The 9,841-nt window shown below is 35.9% G+C and overlaps 1 protein-coding gene across 1 annotated transcript in view; it reads left to right on the top strand.

Annotated features, from left to right (window-relative positions):
- Positions 1 to 3,575: 3,575 nt before the first annotated feature.
- LOC150082285 (galectin-4-like) overlaps positions 3,576 to 9,841 on the top strand; it is a 46,800-nt gene continuing 40,534 nt past the window's right edge. Inside the window, exon 1 of the mRNA XM_090380103.1 lies at positions 3,576 to 3,633. The gene's annotated coding sequence lies outside the window, so the exon portion shown is untranslated. The remainder of the gene's footprint in view (positions 3,634 to 9,841) is intronic.

The raw sequence follows: 9,841 nt of genomic DNA, 5'->3' as shown, positions 1-9,841 counted from the left end.
AAACAGTAAATTCTAAGTGGGAAGCATTCAAAGAATTAATCGTGGAAGCTACTAGACTTTATATACCGATTAAGAAATATCGTTCAAGGTTTAGGCCTAAATGGTTATCAAATGAACTAATGAGACTCGTGACAGAGAAGAAAAATGCATGGGATGCATATAAATTATCAGGTGACGCAGAAGCCTGTGGCAGATATAAGCTAGTCTGTAATCAGGTCACAAAGGAGGTTCGGCAGGCGAAGGCGGATTACGAGAAATCTTTGGCAAAAGATGCTAAGAAAAACAGCAAGGATTTCTTTACTTATATAAACTCTAAAAGGAAGGGGATGAATATGATTGGTCCACTTGACATCGATGGTTCGACTGTTGATGATCCTGCTCAGATAGCAAACAAACTGAATGAGTATTTTGCATCTACATTCACACGTGAGGAATTATTACAATTTGAAAATGGAAGAAGGTTATCAAATTGTAGCAGTGTGCTTAATGATTTTGTAATAACTGAGAGCAAAGTGGAGGAGAAATTGTTGAAGTTAAACATAAGAAAGGCACCTGGGGTGGATGGGATCTATCCAGTTATTTTAAAGGAGGCGGCAAAGCAACTAAGCAAACCCTTAGCCATAATTATGAGAGCATCCTTGGACTCAGGGGAGGTTCCCACGGACTGGAGATGTGCAAATGTGTCCCCAATTCACAAAGGTGGATCGAAGGGTGACACGAGTAATTACAGACCAGTTAGTTTAACTTCTGTTCCGGGTAAAATAATGGAGTCGCTGGTTAAAGATGCATTGCAGGATCACCTAGACAAGACTGCAGCAATAATTCAAACACAGCATGGGTTTGTTAAGGGAAAGTCTTGTCTGACAAATTTGATTGGTTATTATGATGTGGTCACAAAGGAACTGGATGCAAAAAATAATTTTGATATCATATACTTGGATTTCAGGAAAGCGTTTGACACTGTTGCGCATGGAAGACTACTGTACAAATTGGAGCAGAATGGTATTAAGGGTAAGTTGCTACAATGGATAAAAGGATGGTTAAGTGGGAGAAGACAGAGGGTGGTAATCAATGGGTGCTGCTCTTCGTGGACTAATGTTATTAGTGGAGTCCCACAGGGTTCGGTGTTGGGTCCTCTGTTGTTTTGTGTATTTATCAATGATATTGATGAAGGTATATCAGGCTTAATGTCGAAGTTTGCAGATGACACAAAGGTTGGCAGGGTTGTTAATGACAGTAATGGCAGTGTGCTACTGCAACAGGATCTAGATAATTTGGGCAGATGGGCTAAGAAGTGGCAACTGAAGTTCAACCTTGACAAATGCAAAGTACTGCATATGGGTAGAAGTAACCCCAGAGAAACGTACCAACTGTGTGGTACTACACTTAAGGTGGTAGAAAATGAAAAATACCTGGGAGTAATTGTGCAGTCAGATATGAAGTTTTCTGAGCAGTGCAGACAGGCTGCTAGGGCGGGTCATGGGGTTTTGTCAATGATATATAGGAATTTTGCTAGCAGGGAAAAGGAGGTGATTGTCCCTCTGTATAAGGCAATGGTCAGGCCACGCCTTGAGTACTGCGTACAGGTCTGGAGGCCTCATTTTAGGAAGGATGTAGAGTTGCTTGAGCGTGTACAGAGAAGAGCAACACGATTGGTGAGGGGAATGAAGGGATTCTCTTACCAAGAGAGGCTAAGTTCTGCAAATTGCAGTGGCTGGAGACTAGGGACCTGCGCTGTGATCTGATTGAGGTCTATAAGGCCTTGAATGGGTTGAGCACGCTGAATTCTGATGGGATCCTTCCACTTGTTCAGATTACCAACCTACGGGGACATAAGTTCAAATTAAGAAAGGACAGATGTAGAATAGATGTGCGGAAATTTGCCTTTAGCCAGCGGGTGGTTAATTGCTGGAACAAACTTCCATCTGTCGTTGTAGAAGTTGATAGGTTAAATAAATTTAAGGAGGAACTGGACAGGCATTTGGAGGGAATGGTGTGATTTTTTTTTTTTTTTTTTTTTGGCTGATGCTGCATAAGCTCCTACACTTGCTTTCTTGCATCATGTGCCACTACTACTACTACTACTACTACTACTACTACTACAATAAATCACTAAGATAAAAAAATTAATAAAATAAAAACATTTTTATTATTTAAAGTTAGTAGATTTTTTGCTATTATAATTCCTTAATATTAGGAAAGTAATATTAAGGTGTCGGCTGGGCCTCTGGAAAGAATCACGGGGCCGGTGCTATATATCTCTAATCCCCTCCCCCCTCTCGTCGGGCCAGAGCACTTATTGTAAGAGATACTTCAACAGCAAGAAGTATTTTCTTCAATACAGTATTTGCAGTGCGTCAAAATTTTCCCCTATCAGCATTTACTTGTAATGGTTTTAGCATATCTGTTTCCCAAGTTCATCTTACCACAGCAGCAAATGGAACTCTTATGAACTTCATTATAGATTAAAATAATTAAAATCGTATCTGTTAAATCGACAAAAGTAAACAGATTGTAATGTCTCCCATATCAGTTTAACAAATGCCGTTCTGAAAACAAAGGCAGTTGTCGTGGAACCTGAAACTCAAGCAGACTTGTTGACATGGTTTACTCCAAACTGAGTAATTGATATGATTCATGTAATAGAATAACGCTATTCACATCGTTTTTGGAATGTATGTTTGTACTCTTTAATGACAAATTTAAACAAAAAAATGTTTTTGTAGATAAATGCTTTCAGTTTTCATGATTATAAACAGTAATTCAAAAATATATATTTTTTTCCTTCCATATCAACACACTTGAATACTGGGCATTGCACAGATTGCCCATTTTCAAAATTTAGTCAACCACACAAATTGTGGGATACTCAATGGATCCATTCCATTGATGAAAGATAAAAATGCAAGTAAAAAAAAGAGAAAAAATAAATTAAAAAAACTGTGCGTTTCCAGGCACTAATGTAATTTTGGGTTACATCTGACCGTTGTGCCGCCTATGAATGTTGCTTACAATGCTGTAATATTTAAATTTTTATTATTATAATGTGAAAACTCAAAATATTAAAACACATAATTAATTAATAATTAAAATTTAACAAATAATTTATTTTGTACTCCGCATATTTACCTGCAAATTATATTCATTTACCCTTTTTTGTAATTTTACTTTATTGAAAACATTTGAGTTATCAACTACTTTTTAAAAAATCAAACAGGAAGAATCTTTCATCAGCCAGAATTTAAAAAAAAAAAAAAAAAAAGCATTAATACAAATTAATAGTAGTAAATATTCAGAATAAGAATATTACATTACAGTACCGTACAATATTTAATGGCTCATAATGATGATGATTTCAAATTATTTGTTATACCATAAAGATTTCAGCCCTATTAGCTAAAAATCCGTTTGCTGCTCACCTTTTGATATCGATATCATATCGCACAAGTGGTTGTGGAAGAAAGTGAGACAAAATCTTAATAATTTCACAATAGCAACTTCTCAATGCTATCAGTCTGACTATTGAGCAATGCTCTCAGGTGCTCTGAAACGTCACAGTTATAAAATTGCAACGACAGCCTTGTGTGTGTCGTTCAGCTGGATTGAAGACTTCTGTTGGACTTGGTTTGTCGGGTAAGTGTTATTAATTCGTATTTTAAGCAGAGTGTAATATTTAAAAGATTAATATTAATACAATACCACACCTCAAAGAGTATAAGAAGTATATTTAGGGCACTTCAGTCTCAAAAAAGTATGTTCAGTTATACCGCAGACTACGCCTATTGCAAGTTTTGAAATAAGACACGTGATTACTAGTGCGCGTGATTTCGAAAAGGCGAATGTCTACTTGCATGAAAAATAAACAAAGTATAATTAATAAGCTAACTGTATAATAGTTATGGGACGTTGCCATTGTGAAAGTATACATTTTATTTTATTTTCACTTTTATCTAGTAGCGATCACACAGTCAAAAAAAAAAATAAATGTTGGCTATGAAATGTGTCCTGACGACTGGCGTACCATTTTAATATTTCATAGATAGAAAGAACATTGTAAAGAAGGAAGCTGCTTCAATAAAACTAAAATGTATTTAATTAATAATAATAATAATTAAATACATTTTAGTTTTTAGATCATAATTTTTCGTTTTTTTTTTTTATTTTTTTTTTAATCTCCATGGGATCACCTATTCTGACAATAATTCATATAATCAACCAACGCCCCACGTTGCTAACTAAATATATAAATTTACATGCCGGCAGACATGCTGTATACCTCCACCATATTAATTAATCCCGTAAATTAAGTTTAATGGCAATTAATTTGTTAATTTTATTATAATCAGTATGAATAATTAAAATATCACATGGCGTATAGCTGAATTTATGTATTTTTATCCAAAATTTGTGTATTCTTTTTCTTTATTTTTCATATATGTATATGATTGGCAAGATGCCAAGTTTTTATACGTTTCATATCATTTCGCTGCTTTGAACATGGTCTGTTCACTAAGAAAACACCTCTGTTAATAATAAACTGATAAAAATGCTTTCTTGACAAACTGATTTTTCTAGTTAAAAAACAAACATTGCGATTTTATTATTTATAAATTTAAATAATTTTAACATACTTCGACTATTTATTCCTCCACCTGATGGCTCTGATCTCCCTGTAAGTGACAACTAGCCAAGGACACATTGCATGGTACTGGTATTTGTCCTCTAGTCAGGCAACGACGATGATGCGTATTAGTTTTCTGTTTACTCTGTGGCTTAAAGGCAAAACTCTGGGTTCTTGTTTTGTTTTGAACGTGGTCCTCAAATTAAAGTCCACATACACTAGGTTCGATTTAATATTTTTGTATCCAGAGGTACCAAATTAAGATTGGCCTATTAAAATGTATATTAATGTATAGGTTAGTGCAATGGCATCCGTTTAATTCGTGGTCTTCTACCAAAGTAGTTGAATTGGCATCGTTTTAATTATATCTTATATTGTGAATGCCTTCACGAGTTGCCACGGTATTGCACTTCCTCGAATAATAACACTTCACCAGTGGAGAAGACTAATGTTACTTATTCTCAGCGAATGCCACCATCCATACGGCACCGTTTCGAAGCTTATTGGCTTCTCATCGGTGGGTGGGCAGGTACCCTAGTGTTGCAATAGTGACAACCCAATTATGAAGTATAACTCCACAATATGAGAGATGCCTCAGTTGTGAAGGTATTCACAATATGAGATATAATTAAAACGATGCCAATTCAACCACTTTGGTAGAAGGCTAGAATTAAACCGATGCCATCGCACTAACCTATACGTTAGTCTAACATGAGCACGAGGCTCTTGCCCTAAAATACTCTATAATGTATATTAATTTACTATTCGTTTATTCATGTACATAAGGCCGGTTTTGGGGAAATACGAATAACCGTCAAGGCACCATTTTGTAGGCGCTCCAAATTTCCGATTGATGATAAACAAAAATTATAATAACCTTGAATGTTAGTTTGAAGAACTGCGATTTAAAAATAGGTCCTGTTTCATTTCAGGGAATTTATTAATAACACGTTTTTATGGACCTTCCCTTCTCTTTTCTGATCCGAAAATGATGGCGTATGCAACATCTACAAAGGTCATTTAAATTAAAATAGCAAAACAAACATAAAATGCATATTATTAAAAATCTGATGACAATCCTGATCAAAATCTGTTTTCCACATGGAATTCTTACACGAAATCACATGCTTGCGTTATTTGGAAGCAGTCAATATTCAAGGAGACAGCACCCTTGTAGCCATGAGCCAAGTTAGAAATGCGACATATAATCCGATTTTTCAACTCAGAAGGAGTAAAACCTGCTTAAATTTGTTGCCGAATGTTGGCTCAGTATGGCGAAGCAAGAATGAGTAAACGGCAATTCCACCGATGGGTGACTAAGTTGAAGAACACTATTGAAAGCGTTGTGGATTCTCCCTGACTATGGTAAGCACATCGTGTTGCGAAACCAGAAGCCATAGCGGCAGTGGAAAAAACTCATACGAGGAAATCGTCATATTACTATTGAAGAAATTGCCACTGTATGCAAGATTAGTGTTGGTTCAGCCGGGACAGTGTTACTCAATATATTAGAGGATCATAAAGGAATGATTCTGGCAGTGGCGAACAACCACACCACCAGGTCCGCCACCGCGAGAGAGGGGGACCGAGGAGTCAGGGGCCCGACAACTGATTTGGTATGATGTGAAAGATTACGTGGAGAGCCAGAATATATAGTTTTGCCACTGGATTCTGGAACACTATCTGGATAGTAGAAACAATGACGATTGAGAAATACTGTGAAGTGATTCTGAATAATTTAAAGCCAGCAAGTCAAAAGAAATATGATTTCTATCATCAGATGTATGCATGATAATGCCCGTCCCCACACCCCTAAAGGTTGGTTGGTTGGTTGTTTTGGATATTTTTCTGGCGCATCAGCTTCTATGGCTATAATGTGCCTCCCCTGAAGGCTTGAGGATTTGTTCTAGTTCTACAATAAATCAGATACAGAGATAAAGATTGATGATCACCCCTTCTTCCATATTAACTTACTGTCAGATGGAGAATCAAGATGGTGGTACAAGAATGACTTAAACAGCAACCACAAAACTTCTCTCGACGAATCCAAGAATTAGTGCAAAGTTAGGGGAAGTTGGGGAACCTAATGCGACTACATTGAAGAGTGACATGCAGTTTCCTTATTTTTGATGAAATACAACTTTTATTTATCTTTTGCAGTTTTCATTTGAATGACCTTTGTACTATTACATTGCTCATCTGTAATTAGCACTGTTATCCTTCGCATTTATTTCGACAAAGCTTGGAGCAGGTGTCATCGGAGTGATTGCATCCTACCTCCTCATAGAGGGGACCACGGGTTTGCAATAAAATTTGTTTTTTATGAAATTTTTCTTATATCATTCGTAGAGTATTACTTTGCGAATTGTATTACTTTGGAAATGTTACAATTAAAGAATAAAGGTGTTCTTTTCCTTAAAGATTCTTCTTTCTCTTAATGATTTATGCAAGAAAATTCTGGTGGTGGGAATTTTTTCTTAAATACCGTTACTACACTGTCTTCTGATATCTGTCTAATAATATTTCACCCCATATCCGATGACATAATGTGCAATGTTGCTGGTAGTCATTGGTACACATAGGGCCTTCTTTTGGGTGAGACAAAGGGGCGATCGCTCCAGGTGCTGAGTGATTGGAGCGCCCTGAACCTGAACAATTTTTTATAATAAAATAATTATAAAATTATTCTTCTTTTGTTTTGTAATAACAACAACAATAATAATACAAAAGATGGTATTTGAATTCTGCCTATGGGGACGCTTGCATTAGACATGAAGCGCAATGCCTAGCAAAAGGTTGTTCTTTGTTTTATTTTCAATAGGTTATTGGACTTCAAATTTCTGATTCTATTACTGTATGGTGCAACATCTTATTTCAAGCATATATAAGGTGTCAGCTTAAGAGTGCTTGGACTAATTTTCTTGGTACATAAATAGCGGGTTTGAAGATGCTATGAATATTATTATTATTTAGCCATATAGTGCAAGGAAGCTTGACTGAGGCTTATGCTGCACTCGCCAAAAAAAAATTCCCAAGTTACCCTGAGAGAGAGAGAGAGAGAGCGAGCGTATTACAAAAGAGATTGCAGAATCTCTCGATGCTAACTCTCTTTTATAAGCCTACATGAAAACGTAGACGAAAAATGTTTGATGTTTAAAGCTGTTCAAACATTAGAAAGCAGTTTGAACAGCTTTAAAATCATAACAAACTATAGGAACTTTTATATAACCACGGAAAACTAACAAAATACTTAAGATACTTATTGCATGACTTTACAAGTCCGTTCCGTTTATATCAGAATGATATCTATCCTGATATAAATGGAATGAACCTCTGCAACGAGCCGAAAAAATCTCTGTTTTGTTCTACCCACTGAGAAAGATTTATTACGATTGCTCTTCAGTTCATCAGTGACACAAATTTGAGCGATACCTTCCCAAATATCTGCGCTACATATTTTACCTACCTTATCAATAACGGTTGCCGTTGTCAAAAAGTTTCAAAAAATTGAAACTTAAACCTACATTTGTATGTCATTGGTCCACAATGACATACGAGAGCCTCTCATCATTGGCGATGCTGCCAACTGAAAACGAGATTGCTAACAACATCGACTTGTCATGGACTGTGATGCATTTCGCTAGGCCAAAGGCTCGAAATTAAACTTCATTTAGATTTTAAAATGTGTGTGCGTATTTTGTTTTGTTTCGTGTCAATTTTGCAAGAAACAAAACCCATACGTCACGGTTGATCGGTTGTCGTAGGGTTAAGGTCCGAGCAACTTAGGCCATATTGCGCCGTATATAATATGTCTGAAAATTGCGTGTGTTCTGTGGTCGATTTGCTCGGCGACAAACCAAAATTTCTGGGGGGGAGCCATGCTACCTTCGCCTGAGACCGACTGATTCCGCCACGTTGTGAAAAATACCCATAAAAATTTCTGGTGTTATTGATGAGATTCGAACTCAGGTCTTTTCCACCTGGTGCAGAGAGGACGGTGATTATACGGTTTATACCAACTTAGCTTCCCACGAGAGCCCACGCGTCATATACCTATATGCCTGCTGAATATTTTCAAATACTGTAATTATATTTAATAAAAGTTGTTTTTATCGTCAAATAAATCTTTATTGCTTGACGTAGTCATATTTATTTAAAACCCATTTTAAAATTTAAAAAAATTTAAATATTTACTTTCTCTAAATTATATAAAAAAGACGTTTTTATAAAACAGAATAGGGGGCGCAATAGAACCACTTGCCCTAGGCGTTGCTTACTTTAGAGCGACTCAGGACACTATGCTCTAGGTTGCTTGAATGGATAATCCTCTATATGGGTAAAATTTAGTTCTTGGTGATGGTGTAAAATCAATTTCAGTAGGTGAGCACCTATCTTCCTTGGAATTTGTAATGAATTTATTTATTTACCTACAACAGACCTCTCAAATCAAATCAAACAACTTCGGGACCTGATACTTGAGAGATTTTAGAATTTTCTGGATTTCTAGTGGCCATAGAACAGTTATAAAAGAGCCACGAAAAATATTGAATTTTTATATTGAAATTTATTCCGCATAGTACGGTACAAGTGTAGGTTGTTTTCTTTTCTTTTCTTTTTTTTTTTTTTTTTTTGAGAGAGAAAGTAGGGGGGGTTTCCGTATACATCAGGGGTTCTGAAACTTTACAGTACCACGACACTCTAAAACGATAAATGAATTTGTGCGAACCCTATGAATAAAAATGATTTAATTTGGGTTAGAATGGCAAAAAATAAATATACCACTTACTTTTAATAATTATAATATCAGATAATAAAACAATGATAGAACCTTACAGCTTCATAAAAATAAAAGGATTTCATTGTAAATAAAAGGATTTCGATCAAAAAACGATCATAAGGCAAAATTAAATAAAAGAGTAACACCCCACACTAAGTGACTCGTGACCCACTAAGGGACTGCGACTCATACTTAGAGCTCCTCCCAAATAGCACATGAAAAAAGTACAGTAAATATCGCGCAGTACAATAAAATTGAAATTAAAAGTAAAATGTTTAACAAAATCGCTTCATCAAAGTCCAAGGTATTCTTAAAATATTTGGGGCCTCGCCTTTTGTCTAATAACATGATGTGACCTCTTATTCGACATTGCGCGTATACTATATCTCTATTAAGTAGGCTGGAAAACCCAATGCAGGTTTAATATACACGTGACATAATTT

Source organism: Mastigoproctus giganteus, chromosome 8 (genome assembly GCF_048544385.1).
Source record: "Mastigoproctus giganteus isolate SK-2022 chromosome 8, ASM4854438v1, whole genome shotgun sequence".
Lineage (NCBI taxonomy): Eukaryota > Metazoa > Arthropoda > Arachnida > Uropygi > Thelyphonidae > Mastigoproctus > Mastigoproctus giganteus.
This window is presented reverse-complemented; position numbering and strand designations above follow the sequence as displayed.